Source organism: Arachis hypogaea, chromosome 13, assembly GCF_003086295.3.
Source record: "Arachis hypogaea cultivar Tifrunner chromosome 13, arahy.Tifrunner.gnm2.J5K5, whole genome shotgun sequence".
NCBI lineage: Eukaryota > Viridiplantae > Streptophyta > Magnoliopsida > Fabales > Fabaceae > Arachis > Arachis hypogaea.
In genome coordinates, this window is record NC_092048.1 from 105,535,248 (window position 1) to 105,551,927 (window position 16,680).

The following is a 16,680-nucleotide window of genomic DNA, read 5'->3' on the forward strand; positions in this document are numbered from 1 at the left end:
GGAAAGTGAAACAGCAAAAGGAAACACTCAAGAAGAAGATGGAAGATGGTGGTTTCTGGAAGAAGCTGCTTGAAAAAGGCAAGGAAAGTGGGAGCACAAGCAATCAAGAAGAAGAGCATGGACATCCACAAGAGTAAAAGGTGGTGGAGTTCATTCTTTGGTCCATCTTTCTCTATGCTTTAAATAAGGAAGATCTTGTATGAAATAGAACTTGCTTCCATTTCAGTTTAAACATTTCTAAATTCTTTCTTTTAAGTTTTTGTTGAAAAGGTTTATGATATCTAGTCCTTATGTCACTGCATCCTTACTTTGCTTACTTGTATGTTTGTCCCTTTAAATCAAATAAAAAGAGAATGAGTGCTTTTAAAGACCAGAGAAGAGTTCATACTATGGAGTAAGTTCCTGAGTTTATGGTATAGTCATAAGATAGCTAAGTTAGTTCAACCATAAGGTGGGAAGACAACTATCTGTCATGAATACTATGCTTTAGACACACCCCATGAGACTAGATAAATAAGAAGGTCCTAATAAGAAAAAGGGAAAGAACAATAAAAGTTGAGGAATAAAAGAAAAATGGTAAGCAATAAGGCTAGGCACCAATGGTTTTAATCTTGAGACATGTGTCTGTGGTGCTCCTGTGTGAGGGATCTACTTGGATGAATAAGCTCTTAGGGGTTCCTTATCACTTGGTAACTTGGGTTAACTAACCCGGGATTACCAGCTGAAAGTCCACTATCAAGAGTAACCCTCACTATAGAGCATTTAGTAACCCAAAGAGGTGCTGGACACCAAGGTCTCAAGAAAAGAAAATACATACACTATGTGCCTGTGGTGTGTATGTATGGGGGATAGACTTGAGCAAGTAAGTCCTTAGGGGTGCTTCAACACCTAGCACCTTGAACCAACTGGTTCGGGAGTGTTGGCTGAAAGCTTATTTTAAAGAGTTGTCCCCTTGCTGAACACAGCCTAAGAACACAAATAAGCCCTGAAATAACAACAAAAGGATCAATGAATAAAAGTCTTATGGGATGCAATCAAAGTGAGTATTTTATGACAAGATAAAGGTCTGAAAGCCAGGAATGAACCTAAGTTGCTATGCATGAAACCACCATAAAACCAGGGACATGACTTCCACAAGAATGACTCATTTCTCTTGGCATTCCATTCATCATTCTCTTGTTCCAGTACTTGCTTAGGGACAAGCAAGCTTTAAGTTTGGTGTTGTGATGCCAGGGCATTTTGGCCAGTTTCACTGACCTTTTCTTTACTGTTTTTAGGGTAGTTTCATGCATTTCCTTAGGAAATAAGCTAGTTTTGGGTAGATATTCACTTACATCTTGATTCAAGCATACATTGTGCACTTTACATGATTTCATGAGGATTTTGCATGAATTTAAGGACAAAATTGGATGTTGCATTTTCCATGACTTGGACTAGAACTTTGATGCACGTTATTGCTTGATTTCAGGACAAAGGAAGCAAAGAAGAACCACATTAGTGGCTACGTTAGTTACACTAACGTTAACACTAACGTGGAATGGGAGTAACATGCAAAGTTAATGAGAAAAGTGATTGCCAATAACGCTCTCGAAGCCATCATTGCCCACGTTAAGAGTCATGTTAACTTAGTTAACGTGAACTCTAACGTGGAAGTAAAGAAATGGAGCCAACGTTAGTGACACTTAACATTATCACTAATGTTGGACCAAGATCATGAGTGGCCACGTTAGAGTCCACGTTAACTTAGTTAACGTGGCCTCTAACGTTAAGAAGAAAGGGGGGGAGCCAACGTTAGTGACACTCAACATTGTCACTAACGTTGGCCAAAGCACATTAAGCCACGTTAACTCCCACGTTAACCTAGTTAACGTGGAAGCTAACGTGAAGGAACAAAGTGGTCGACAACGTTAGTGACACCCAACATTGTCACTAACGTTGGAAGAACACAAGCCCCCAATGAGCCACGTTGACTCCCACGTTAACCTAGTTAACGTGGAAGCTAACGTGAAGAAAGAAGGTGATCGCCAACGTTAGTGACACCCAACATTGTCACTAACGTTGGAAGGAGCCACACATGCCACCATGAGCCACGTTAACTCCCACGTTAACCTAGTTAACGTGGAAGCTAACGTGGATAAGGGAAAGATGAGCCAACGTTAGTGACACTCAACTTTGTCACTAACGTTGGAGATGGCTAGCAAGGCCACGTTAGAAGCCACGTTAACCTAGTTAACGTGGACTCTAACGTGGAAAATAGGGGCAATTTAGAACGTTAGTGACAATGGTAAGTGTCGCTAACGTTCTCGAAGGATGGCAAGCCTACGTTAAAGGAGCCATGTTAACTAAGTTAACGTGGACTCTAATGTAGGGAAGGGGGAGGCTTCTCAACGTTATTGGGAAAGTTGAGTCCCAATAACGTGTGCGAAGGACATAGTGGAAACGTTAGTGGCAACGTTTGTGCCACTAACGTTGAGGTTAACGTGGCTTTTAACTTTGGTGAGGAACGTTAGTGAAAAAGGTGATTGTCACTAACGTTATCGAACCCATATTTTCACTGAACGTTAACACCACTAACTTCCTGAGCCAAAGCCCCTGCCCACTTCATACTTTCTCTCTGCGTGTAAAAGCTAAGCCCAATGAAGAAGAGAACTGCTTCAAACTCAAGATCCAAAGGCCCAAGACTAGAAGAATCAACTAGAAGAACAGAAGAGTAGTATATATAGGAGTAGCTTTGAAATATTTTGGGAGTTGGAAATTATAGGGAGACTCTTAGCATAGGAACTACTCTCTGTATTTACTTTCTCTGCACTTCTAAGTTTTCATCATGTATTCTCCATCTTTGTTTTCATTTTCCAGAGCTATGAACAACTAAACCCCTGTCATTGGGTTAGGGAGCTCTGTTGTAATTTGATGGATCAATACTATTTTTCATTATTCTTCTTCTATCTTTTCTCTTGATTTTACTTGAAAGCTTTCGATCTTCATCCAATTGAGTAGTTATCTTGAAAAAGAAGCTATTCATACTTGGATCACATCTGAACCTTGAAAGAGGAATGAAGAGATCAAGCTAGAAATGCTTTCTCATGCTGGACCAAATTGGGTTTGGATGGATATGTGACTATAATCCTCTCAACACTTGGTTTGGGAAATGCATGTGGTATAATCAGTGACCATACTTCATCTCTTCTCATGAGCAATTGACCAAGAAATTGGCTATTGATCAAGATTTGAGAGATTGAATTACAAGAAATTGTAATTCAATCACTTAAGATTGCCAAGGAGATCAATGAGTGCATTGATTGAGGAAGAGATGAAAATGAAATTGATCCGGAGAATGCAACATCTCCTAAGCCCAATGAACTCCCCATTTCTGATCTTACCCATTCTCTTTAATTTCTGTTATTTACTTTAATGAGCAATTCCCCCATTCCCATTTACAATTCTGCAATTTACCTTCAGTCATTTACTTTCAGATCTATAATTCTAGCATTTACTTTCCTGTCAATTACCTTCCCGCCATTTTATTTTTTGCAATTCTTAACTCAAATTCTGGATTCGCTCAACTAGAACAGTCCTCTAATTAAAGTTGCTTGATCAATCAATCCTTGTGGGATTCGACCTCACTCTATTGTGAGTTTTTACTTGACGACAAATTCGGTACACTTGCCGAAGGAAATTTGTTGTGAGACATGTTTTCCGTGCATCAGGTTCCTGGAGGTTGCAAACACCGGATACTTCAGCTCACAGTATTGATTTGCAAACTTTACTGGATCAGTAGCAGGGAGTAGCTGGTTGGCCTTCTCCTGCGGGGTAAAGTTTTTCTCCCGCCAGGAGTCATCGTGCATGATATCCAGGATGGACATGGAGGATTCTCCTCTTTTATGTTTGCCAGTAGTTGCCTTTGCTTTTCCTTTTCTTTGGCTGGCAGACATCCTGAAAAATAGAAAACCAGGATATAAAAAAAAACAGGAAAATAAATAGGCAAATAAAAAAAACACAAAGTGGCAAATGAGCAATAGAAGAGGAAATTGAGTTAAGCAAATTTGCATTATGGATTGTATAAGAGTTAGAATACTGAGAAGAAAATGTCACAATCCAAAACGTACTTCAGTTCAAGTTAATTAGAAAAAGTATCATCATGCCTTGGCTAGAATGTTAAAAGAAAGTGAAAAACCAGAAGAAATGTTTTGAAAGGTTAGGTTTGGTTAGAATTAAAAAAAGAGTTTAGGAAATTAAAATAGTGAGGTAGTAAAAAGTGGTTTAAAGTAAGTGGCATAATGATAATATTCCAAGTAACAGGCATTCACAAATAGAAGCTATAGGTAACTCATATCCAAACAAGGAAATTAAGTTGATGATGATTCAGATAGATATAGAAATAGCAAAAATTGGAATCTAAACATCAAAAATGCAGATTAAGAACCAGGAAATCAAAAAGAATAAGAAAGCTTGCCCTGGCATTCATGAATTGGTTTGGTAAAAGCAGAGTAAAGCAGAATGTAAAAGTGCTAAAACCAAAACATGAATGAAAGTAGAACAGCTTTACAGAAAATTGGACAGTATTCTGGCTAAAATTGGATTGTCCTGGAAAATAAACAGTAATCAGAATAGTTTATATGAATTAAAATAGATTGCAAATAAAGAGTATGAACAAGAAAGAACATTTGCAATAGCAGCATGAACTTGAAGAACAGCATATGAACATTACTAACATACAGCAACAGCAAAATTGTGAAAATTATAAAACAAGAAACACGAACAGCGCAACTAATCAGGCCTAAATCCACTAACCACATCCTAGGCTACCTAACAACCTAAAATCCACTACAACATACATTTCTAACTAGCCTAATGATGAACAAAATCAGAAAAATATGGAGTTAACTACGAATGATAGAAGGGTGGCGTTAAGCGGAACCTGGAAGGCGTAGGAAAGAAAAGTGCGGTAGAGAGGTGGCTGGGGGATGGTGGTGGCGGCGTCTGGCGTGGCGGTTGGTGGTGGCGCGGCGGCGGCGGGTGCTGTTCGGAGGCAGGGGCTTCGGAAAGGGCAATGGGGGTAGGGGAGAGAAAGGGAAGGAAGGGAAGGGGGGCGTGGGTGGTGGATGGGGGCGCGGCGGTGATGGCGGCGCGGTGGGATGGTGATCGCGGAGGGGGGCAGTGGCGGTGGAGGGAGGAGGAAGAAGGATGAAGAAGAAAGAAGGGGAAGGAGGAAGGGGGTGGCGTGGCGACGGGGTCTGGGTGGTCGGCGGGATGGCGGCGGTTGGTGATGGTGGCTGGGTAGTGGTTGGGTGGTTGGAGAAGAAGAGAGGAAGGAGAAGGGGTTGGGGGTGCGAATGATAGGGTTCGTGTGACTGGGGGGTTATGGAATTTGAATCCGCGCGATCGCGTGGGGCATGCGGTTGCGTGGTTGGGCTGAAATGGTGGTTGACGCGATCGCGTCGGGTACGCGGTCGCATGGAATGGATCGAGGAGTGAATGACGCGATCGCCTGAGGCATGCGATCGCGTCATTGGAAATTGTACTAAACGCACGATTCCAGCGTCATTTCAGCGCAACTCTCTGTCTCCTTTTGGGGTGTTGTGCAATCCATGCGACGCGATCGCGTCGCTCACGCTGTCGCGTGGGATTGATGTTGTGCAAGTGACGCGATCGCATCAGGGACGCGACCGCGTGGGTCGTTTTGTGCGAAACGCACAGTAGCCGCACGATTCCAGCTTAACTTTTTGGACGTTGGATGTTTACGCCGATCTCCAGATCACGCGGCTGCGTGAATGATGCAGACGCGTGGGGAGTGTTTTTGCAACTTGACACGATCGCATGAATGATGCGGTCGCATCGCGCACCCTTTTTTTTTTTGCAGTATGCAGAATGCAATGCTTAATATGAATGCTATGCAAACTCCAGGTTTAATATAATAAAATAAAATAAACTTGAAAACAGGTAAAACCAAAAAAAATGAAAAAAAAAGAACGATCATACCATGGTGGGTTGTCTCCCACCTAGCACTTTTAGTTAAAGTCCTTAAGTTGGACATTGGATGAGTTTCCTGTTATGGTGGCTTATGCTTAAATTCATCCAGAAATCTCCACCAATGCTTGGAATGCCAATAGCCTCCGGGGTCCCAAACTAGGCATGTAAAGCTTCTGAGCAGCTTCAAATAGATTCTCAGGCTCCCGGGGTGACGAGTGTCAGAATAAATTCCAGGATCCCAAACTTGGCTTTTAAATCCGCCTTCGTCTTGATCTATATTTTTCCATCTGGGCAGTTTAGAAATTAGATTCTCACCAGAATAACCAAACATTTTTCGAGATCCATTCGATTGATTATGATGCCAATCCGTGCACTTCAAGTTGAAGCTTGGAACCTTATTGAACCTTGTGCACCAGCTCTGAGTACGAGCCATTTTCCTTTTACTCTTAAAGCCGCAGAGAGCTCTAAGCTGGCCATCTGTTTCAAGCAAACCATATTCAAGTGAAAAAATAAAGCTAAAGGTTAAGGATTGTACCCACTTGAAGCTTGTATTGGGTGGTAATGGCCTTGGGATAGGTGTTTCCAGTGGTTCTGTGAGCTCTACTCCCTTGTACTCTTCTGTGAATTTCTCCACTTTTTTGTAGAATTCTTAAATGCAACTTCTTCCTGATCAAAGTCTTCTATGTCTTCCTCATCACTCAAGTCATAAGCGGGAGGTTGGGAGAAATCTACCTCTGCATCATCTTCGTATTCACTTGGGGAAGGTTCTTCAATCTCAGAGAATTCACTTGCGGATGCAAGTTCATTACTAAGAGAACTTGACTTGTGACTATCATCATCAAGGAAACTTGCTTCTTTGATTATTCCATCTAGTTCTTCATAAAAGACTTGCTCTGGGGGTTGTGTACTATCCTCCTTAGCATCAGTTGTAACGTCCTTGACAGAGTTCTCCACAACTCTGGATTCCCATGGAAGTTCAGCATCTCCTAAGTCTTCAACCAACTCTTCTTCTTGTATAATGACAGCTTCCTCTACTTGTTCTAGTATGAAGCCATGCTCTGTCTTGTCCACTGGAGTTTCTAGTATCTCCTTCATGCTACGCTCTTCGTTAGATTGTCCATATGGGGCTGTGGAGGGTCCTTGAATATTCGAACGTCTAGAAGATAATTGACTTATTGCTTGCTCCAGTTGATGAAGGGTTGTTTGAAGTTGATCAACTGTTTCCTTGAGGCGCACTTCTGATTCTTGGGGTGATGGATTTGGACGTGGTACATTGGGAAGTGGTGGTGTTTGGGAGTAATTGGATTGGGATCGGGGTAAATGAGGATCATATGGTGGCGAATGGTGAAAAGGGGCTTGTGAGTGTGGTGGTTCAAAGTTGTGTTGAGAGGATGGCTTATAAGCATAGGGTGGGGCTTGTTGGTAACTACGAGGTTATCCACCATGTCTATTGCCTTGGTATGCATTGCAGAATGGTCTTTGTCCATGATATCTTGGAGGGTATTGTTGCCTAAAGGGTTGATCAGATCCTCTTGGCTCCATCCATCTTTGATTGCTCTGACCTTGATGCATGTTCCTGTTATAACTTTCATTCCTTTCAACAATATTAGAACCAAACTCAAAGCGAGAGGGGTGAGAATTCATAGAAGGCACATGTAAAAGAAATAAACAAATAAACACATAAAAGAAAAATATTTACAATAACCAATAATAAGGCACACGTTTGCAATTCCCCAGCAACGGCGCCATTTTGAAAGAACTGAAGATTAATGGTTTAGAAGTTATAGTAAACTCTCGTTGCAAGTAAAGTTACTAAACCAAGCAATCAACCTTTCTTACAAACGTTTTGGTTGTCACAAGTAACAAACCCCTAAATAAATTAATAACCGAAGTATTCAAACCTCGGGTCGTCTTCTCAAGGAACTGCAGGGAAGTATGTTCTTATTATTGGTTATGAAGATTGTAAATTGGGGTTTCGAAGGTGAAGAACAAGTAATTTAAATTGCAATTAAAGTAAGTAAAAGACTGTAATTCAAAATAAATAACTGTAAAACACACTTTTGGCAAGGTATGAGAAATTAGAAGTCCTATCTTAGTTATCCTTATCAATGATGATGAAAATTGAATCTTAATTCCACTTAGTTAACCTTTGCTAGAGCAAGGGAAGGTCAAGTGACTAATTAGTTAGATCCTCAAATCCTAGTTAATCCCTAAGGAAAGATTGGTATTATTGAAGTTCAATTCAATTAGCAAAGATAATGATTATCAATTATGTTTGAGTTTGATAACTCCTGAGTTACTGATTTCTTAACCAAGACCGAAAGGGGGAAAGTAAATCTACTGGAATAGAAATGTCTTCAGATTGGGGATAAAACTAACATAAATAAAAGAAAGCAATATTAAACTGAAATACCTCAAATAACATTAATTCAAAGAGTAATCTGTAACATAGAAGAATTCATAATTAAATTGAGAACATAATAAAAAGGAATATTGAACCTGGTAAAGAGATAATCCGGAAAGCGAATAAAATCCTAAATCTAAATCCTAATCCTAAAGAGAGAGGAGAGAACCTCCCTCAAAGCTACATCTAATTCATGAATACTAACTAATTGGAGACTCTCCCTGAATGGATGCATTCCCCCTCTTCATAACCTCTGGTCTATGCCTTCTGGACTTGGATTTGAGCCAAAAAGGGCTTCAGAATTCGCTATGAGCATTTTCTGCAATTTTTGGTGCGTGGCCTCTGTCACGCGTCCGCGTGGGTCACGCGGTCGCGTCATCGGGAGTTTTTTCCTTGTCACGCGGTCGCTTCAATCATGCGTCCGCATCATATGTGTTTTGCTCAAGGTGCGGGATTGCGTCAATCACGCGGTCGCGTCGCTGTTGATTCGCGCTGGCATGCGGCCGCGTCATCCATGCGATCGCGTGGCTGCCAGTTTCTTCAAAAACTCTGTTTTATGCTTTCCTTCCAATTTTGTATGTTTTCTTTCCATCCTTTAAGTCATTCCTGCATTAGAAGATCTGAAACTACTCAACACACGAATCACGGCATCGAATGGAAATAAAGGGTAATCAAAATAATTATTTTTAAACATAGGAAACATGTTTTTCACATACATCACATAATAAGGAAGGGAAAGTAAAACCATGCAATTAATATGAATAAGTAGGTGAAGGATTGAATAAATCACTCAGATTAAGCACAAAATATATCATAAAATATGGGTTTATCAGGCTCCATGAGAGCCCACTGTCACGCTATTGACATTAAAGAAGCGCTTGTTGGGAGGCAACCCAATTTTACTTATCTATGTTAAATTTCTATTTTCCATTATTATTTTATATTTTCTATAGGTTGATGATCATGAGAAGTCACAAAAATAATTGAAAAAGCAAAAACAAGAATGAAAAATAGCACACCCTGGAGGAGAAGCCTACTGGCATTTAAACACCAGTAAGGGCAGCAGAATGGGCGTTAAACCCTTAGTCTGGCACCATTTTAGGCGTTTAACGCCAAAAATGGGCATCAGACTGGTGTTTAATGCCAGAAAAGGGTAAGAAGCTGGCGTTAAACGCCAGAAATGGGTAGCAACCTGGCGTTTAACGCCAGGATTGGCAGCAAAGGGCATTTTGCACACCTAATTGGTGCAGGGATGAGAAATCCTTGACACCTTAGGATCTGTGGACCCCACAGGATCCCCAACAACCTCAACTCACTCTCTCTCTTCTTCACACTTTTCATAAAACTCTTTCCCAAATACCCTTCACCAATCACCTCAATACTTCTTCCCCAAAACCCCTCACCTATTAAATCCTACCCTCTTCTCTATAAACCCTTCACCAATCCACATCCATCCATCATAAATCCCACCTAGCTCACCATTCAAATTCAAACCACTTTCCCTCCCAATCCCATCCATACATGGCTGAACCTTACCCTCTTCCCACTCCTATATAAACCCCTCTTCACCCCTTCATTTTCATACATTTTAAACACTACTTCTCCCCCTTGGCCGAAACACTAACCCACCTCTATTTTCTCTCTTTTTTCTTCCTCTACTCTCTTCTTTCTTCTTTTGCTCGAGGACGAGCAAACCTTTTAAGTTTGGTGTGGTAAAAGCATTGCTTTTATTTTTTCCATAACCATTTATGGCACCTAAGGCCGGAGAAACCTCTAGAAAGAGGAAAGAGATGGCAAAAGCTTCTACCTCTGAGTCATGGGAGATGGAGAGATTCATCTCAAAGGTCCATCAAGACCACTTCTATGAAGTTGTGGCCAAGAAGAAGGTGATCCCCGAGGTCCCTTTCAAGCTCAAAAAGGGTGAATATCCGGAGATCCGACATGAGATTCGAAGAAGAGGTTGGGAAGTTCTCACCAACCCCATTCAACAAGTCGGGATCTTAATGGTTCAAGAGTTCTATGCCAATGCATGGATCACCAAGAACCATGATCAAAGTGTGAACCTGGACCCAAAGAATTGGTTTACAATGGTTCGGGGGAAATGCTTAGATTTCAGTCCGAAAAATGTAAGGTTGGCATTCAACTTGCCCATGATGAAAGGAGATGCACACCCCTACACTAGAAGGGTCAACTTTGATCAAAGGTTGGACCAAGTCCTCATAGACATTTGTGAAGAGGGCTCTCAATGGAAGAGAGATTCAAGAGGGAAGCCGGTTCAACTAAGAAGGCATGACCTCAAGCATGTGGCTAGGGGATGGTTGGAGTTCATCCAACGCTCAATCATTCCCACTAGCAACCGGTCTGAAGTTACTATAGACCGGGCCATCATGATCCATAGCATCATGATTGGAGAGGAATTAGAAGTTCATGAGGTTATATCTCTAGAATTCTACAAGGTGGCGGACAAGTCCTCTACTTTGGCAAGGTTAGCCTTCCCTCATCTTATTTGTCACCTCTGCAATTCAGCTGGAATTGACATAGAGGAAGACATCCTCATTGATGAGGACAAGCCCATCACTAAGAAAAGGATGGAGAAAACAAGAGATCCTACTCATGGACAAGAGCATGAGGAAATTCCTCATCATGAAATCTCTGGGAATAAATCAACACCACCCTAGGAGAATTAAGTTCCAATATGGGACAACTAAGGGTGGAGCACCAAGAGCATTCTATCCTCCTCCATGAAATTAGAGAAGACCAAAGAGTTATGAGAGATGAGCAACAAAGGCAAGGAAGAGACATTTAGGAGCTCAAGCACTCCATAAGATCTTCAAGAGGAAGAACTAGCGGCCATCACTAAGGTGAACCCGTTCTTTAATTTCCTTGTTCTTTATTTTCTGTTTTTCGAATTTTTATGCTTTATGTTTATCTATGTTTGTGTCTTTATTACATGATCACTGGTATCTTAGTGTCTATGCCTTGAAGCTATGAATATGAATCCATCACCTTTCTTAAATAAAAGGTGTTTTTAATTGAAAAAGAAAAAGAAGTGCATGAATTTTGAATTTTAAAAACAGTTTAATTATTTTGATGTGGTGACAATACTTTTGTTTTTCTGAATGAATGCTTGAACAGTGCATATTTTTTGAATTTGTTGTTTAAGATTGTTAAAATTGTTGGCTCTTGAAAGAATGATGGAAAAAGGAGAAATGTTATTGATAATCTGAAAAATCATAAAAAAAATGATTCTTGAAGCAAGAAAAAGCAGTGAAAAGCTTGTAGAAAAAAATATATGCGAAAAAAAATAGAAAAGAAAGAAAAAGAAAGAAAAGGAAAAAGCAAGCAGAAAAAGCCAATAGCCCTTTAAACCAAAAGGCAAGGGTAAAATAAAAAGGATCTAAGGCTTTGAGCATCATTCGATAAGAGGGCCCACAGGAATAAAATCCTGGCTTAAGCGGCTAAAGTGTGGTCCAAAGCAAAAAGAGTGTGCTTAAGAGCTCTGGACACCTCTAATTGGGGACTCTAGCAAAGCTGAGTCACAATCTGAAAAGGTTCACCCAGTTATGTGTCTGTGGCATTTATGTATCCGGGGGTAATACTGGAAAACAAAATGCTTAGGGTCATGGCCAAGACTCATAAAGTAACTGTGTTCAAGAATTAATATACTTGAACTAGGAGAATCAATAACACTATCTAAATTCTGAGTTCCTATAGAAGCCAATCATTCTGAACTTCAAAGGAAAAAGTGAGATGCCAAAACTATTCAGAAGCAAAAAGCTAATAGCCTCGCTCATCTAATTAAGACTGATCTTCATAGATGTTTTTGGAATTCATTGTATATTCTCTTTTTTTTATCCTATTTGATTTTTAGTTGCTTGGGGACAAGCAACAATTTAAGTTTGGTGTTGTGATGAGCGGATAATTTATACGCTTTTTGGCATTGTTTTTAGTATGTTTTTAATATATTTTAGTTAGTTTTTATTATATTTTTACTAGTTTTTAAATAAAAATCACATTTCTGGACTTTACTATGAGTTTGTGTGTTTTTCTGTGATTTCAGGTATTTTCTGGCTGAAATTGAGGGACCTGAGCAAAAATCTGATTCAGAGACTGAAAAAGGACTGCAGATGCTGTTGGATTCTAACCTCCCTGCACTCGAAGTAGATTTTCTGGAGCTATAGAAGCCCAATTGGCGCGCTCTTAATTGTGTTAGAAAGTAGACATCCTGGGCTTTCCAGCAATATATAATAGTCTATACTTTGTCTGAGATTTGATGGCCCAAACTGGCGTTCCAAGTCAGCATAAAAATTCTAGCGTCAAAACGCCAGAACTGGCATAAAAGCTGGAGTTAAATGCCCAAACTGGCACAAAAGCTGGCGTTTAACTCCAAAAAAAGTCTCTACATATGAAAGCTTCAATGCTCAGTCCAAGCACACACCAAATGGGCCCGGAAGTGGATTCTGCATCATTTACTCATTTCTGTAAACCCTAGGTTACTAGTTTACTACAAATAGGACCTTTTGCTATTGTATTTTCATACTTTTCATCTTTGATTAGTCTTATGCTATCTTAGACCTTTATGGGGGCTGGCCATTAGGCCATGCCTGGACCTTCATTACTTTTATATTTTCAACGGTGGAGTTTCTACACACTATAGATTAAGGTGTAGAGCTCTGCTGTTCCTCATGAATTAATGCAAAGTACTATTATTTTTCTATTCAATTCACGCCTACTTCTTCTCTAAGATATACACTCGTTCTTCAACTTGATGAATGTGATGATCCGTGACACTCATCATCATTCTCACCTATGAATGCGTGCCTGACAACCACTTCCGTTTTACACGCAAACAAGCTTGAATGTGTATCTCTTGGGTTTCTAATCTAAGATTAGAACCTTCGTGCTATAGGCTAGAATCATTGGCGGTCATTCTTGAGATCCGAAAAGTCTAAACCTTGTCTGTGGTATTCCGAGTAGGATCTGGGAAGGGATGACTGTGACGAGCTTCAAACTCGCGAGTGTTGGGCATAGTGATAGACGCAAAAGGATCAATGGATCCTATTCCAACATGATCGAGAACCAACAGCTGATTAGCCGTGCGGTGACAGCGCATTTGGACCATTTTCACTGAGAGGCCGGGAAGTAGCCATTGACAACGGTGATGCCCAATATAAAGCTTGCCATGGAAAGGAGTATGAATGATTGGATGAAGGCAATAGGAAAGCAGAAGTTTAAGAGGAACAAAGCATCTTCATACGCTTATCTGAAATTCTCACCAATGAATTACATAAGTAACTCTATCCTATTTTATGTTTTATTCATATTTTAATTATCAATTCTCCATAACCATTTGAATCCACCTGACTGAGATTTACAAGGTGACCATAGCTTGCTTCAAGCCAACAATCTCCGTGGGATCGACCCTTACTCACGTAAGGTTTATTACTTGGACGACCCAGTACACTTGCTGGTTAGTTGTGCGGAGTTGTGACAAAGAGTTGAGATTACAATTGTGCGTACCAAGTTTTTGGCGCCATTGATGATCACAATTTCGTGCACCAACAGTCATGAAAAGTACATCCACCAATACAACAAGACACCAAATAAGGTCCAGGGTCACCACATTTCTTTGGAATAGGTTCCATCAATGAAGAAATTGAACTACCCAAGGATAATGTCTCCAACTCTCCTATCCTATCCTTGTGTGTGCACAAGTCTTTTAGAAATTTTGCATACTTCGGAATTTGTTGGATAGCATCAAGAAGTGGTATGGTTACCTCAACTTTCTTGAACACTTGAAACATGTTTAAATCGAATTCTGACGTTTTCTTTGCTTTCTTCACCAAGGAAGAGAATGGAATAGGAATGGACTCATCCACTATGGCTTTCCTCTTGGGTTCCTTAAAGCTTACACCTTCTTCACCTTGCCTTTTGTCTACCTCCTCCTCTTCATGTGGAGCTTCAACAACCACTTCTTCCTCATGAATGTCTTCCATGACCCTAGGAGGTATCTCCTCTAATGTAGTCCCCTACCGTAGAGTGATGGCGTTGAGACCGCCCTTGGGGTTTGGTTGGGGTTGGGAAGGAAGGCTAGAAGAGCTTGAGGGTTGGTTAGTGTTATCGGAGGACATGGACATCTTTGAGATCATGTCGGCGAGATTGGCTAATTGAGCGCCCATAGTATCGAATTGAGCCTTATAGCTCTCGTCCCGTTTTTCCATAGCGGTTCTAAGCTCATCAAAATGATTGGTGGAAGATGAAGAGGCTTGGTTGGATTGTTGTCTATGGTGTGGTGCTTGGTATTTTGTGTAGTTGCTTTGGTTTTGGTTGTGGTGATTTTGGTTGGCTTGGTGGTTGTTGTTGTGGTGATATTAAGATGAAGATTGGTTGTTGTTGTAATGAGAAGAAGAATTGTTCCATCTTTGGTTTTGATTGCTCCCTTGTGCATTATCCCTCCACCCTTGATTTTGATTACCACCATGAGAGTAGTTGTTTTGGCCTTGAGAAGGATAGGGTGGACGGTTGTTGTAATTCACATTGGCCACAACAAGAGCATGCTCCTCTTGGATTTGAAGGCATTGATCGATGTAATGTGTGGTGCTAGAGCACAAACCACAAATTTTAGGAGGGCCTTTAAGTTGAGCAACTTGAGGTGGGGCTTGGATGGCTTGGATGGAGTAGTATTCCTTTTGATCTTATTGTATTAGAGTGAGGATAGTGGTCATGTCCCCAAGTGCCTTGGTTAAGCTTGCTTCAGAAGGAGATGGTTCTACTACACCCTTGAAAGGATTACTTCTCACCCTTACATGTTGTGTAGCCTCGGCAACAACATTTATCAATTTCCAAGCTTCTCCCTCCGTCTTGTTCTTTGAAAGGGAACTGCCACTAGAAGCGGTGAGCAATCTTCTATCTTCTGCACAAAGACCTCCGGTGAAGTAACTAATGAGCAAGTGAGTGTTCAATCCATGGTGTGGACAAGATTCCAATAGCCTCTTGAACCGAGTCCAATACTCATACAAACTCTCATGGTCCTTTTGCATTATACCCGAAATCTCCTTCCGGATGTAGTCGGTCTTCTCCGGTGGGAAGAATTTATCTAGAAACTCTCTTCTCAAGAAATCCCAATTAGTCACAATCTCATCCGGTTGTGAATAAAACCATATCTTTACTTGCCCTTCAAGAGAGAAGGGGAAGGCAAAAACCATAATAGCCAACTCATCGGCTCCATGCCTTCGAGCCGTAGAACAAGCAACTTGAAAATCTCTTAGATGTCGGATGGGGTCTTGACCTGGCAACCCATGATACTTAGGAAGTAGATTTATCAAGCTAATCTTCATCTCAAAGTTTGGATCAAGGTTAGGATATCTTGCTTGCAAAGGTTGGAGTATGATATTCGTCGTGGCTCCGCCATGTATGGCTCACCTCTAGGATGCAAAGATGTATTAGTAGTGCCAACAGAAGAATAGGAAGTAGCGGACTCCAAGTCACTCTCGGTGCCGTCTAGTGATTCGGTGTGTTCCTCAAGAGAGGCCGAAGTACTAGCCGTATAATCTAACCGCCGTCTAGCTTGCCGAATGTGTAACAAGGTTCTTTCAATCTCAGGATCAAACTCGGCTAAGCTAGAATTCGGTTGAGACCGAGTCATCAAACTTGGGAGTCATAGCACACATATAAAAAAAATCTAAACTATAGCTAAATATTCAAAGAAAATAAACTATCTACAATATTCCCATATTCACATAACCAATATCAAGGCACATGTTGCAACCATTCCCCAGCGATGGCGCCAAAAATTTGATGCACCTCAAGAGACTATGTTGGTATAGAATTTCTCAATAAAATCCCGTTGCAAGTATAGCTCTTCCCAACAACGATCCTCGAGTATCAAATTTAGAAGGAATTTGGTTGTCACAAGTTCAACCCCAATAAAAGTAACCGAAGTATTCAAACCTCGGGTCGTCTCACAAAGAATGGGCAAACATGTGCTTCAACATTGGTTAGAAATCTGGGGTTGCAAGTCATGAGCAAGAAATTAAATTAGGAATCTTAACAAGCAAGTAATCTTGGAATGCAAGAAACTAATGCAAACAATTAGAACAAAATGTGAATAATTCCAAACTCATCAAATAACATCCAATATAATTCTATCCTAACTAAACAAGTAACTATAACTAAGACAAAGCAATCAAGATTTTTGGGTTTTCAAATATGAATGATAAAAGTAACTCTTGGCTAGGCATGGGAATTGAGGTCACTATCCTTGTCTAATAACCATATCTTGACAATTATGAGGAACCAAACTCATT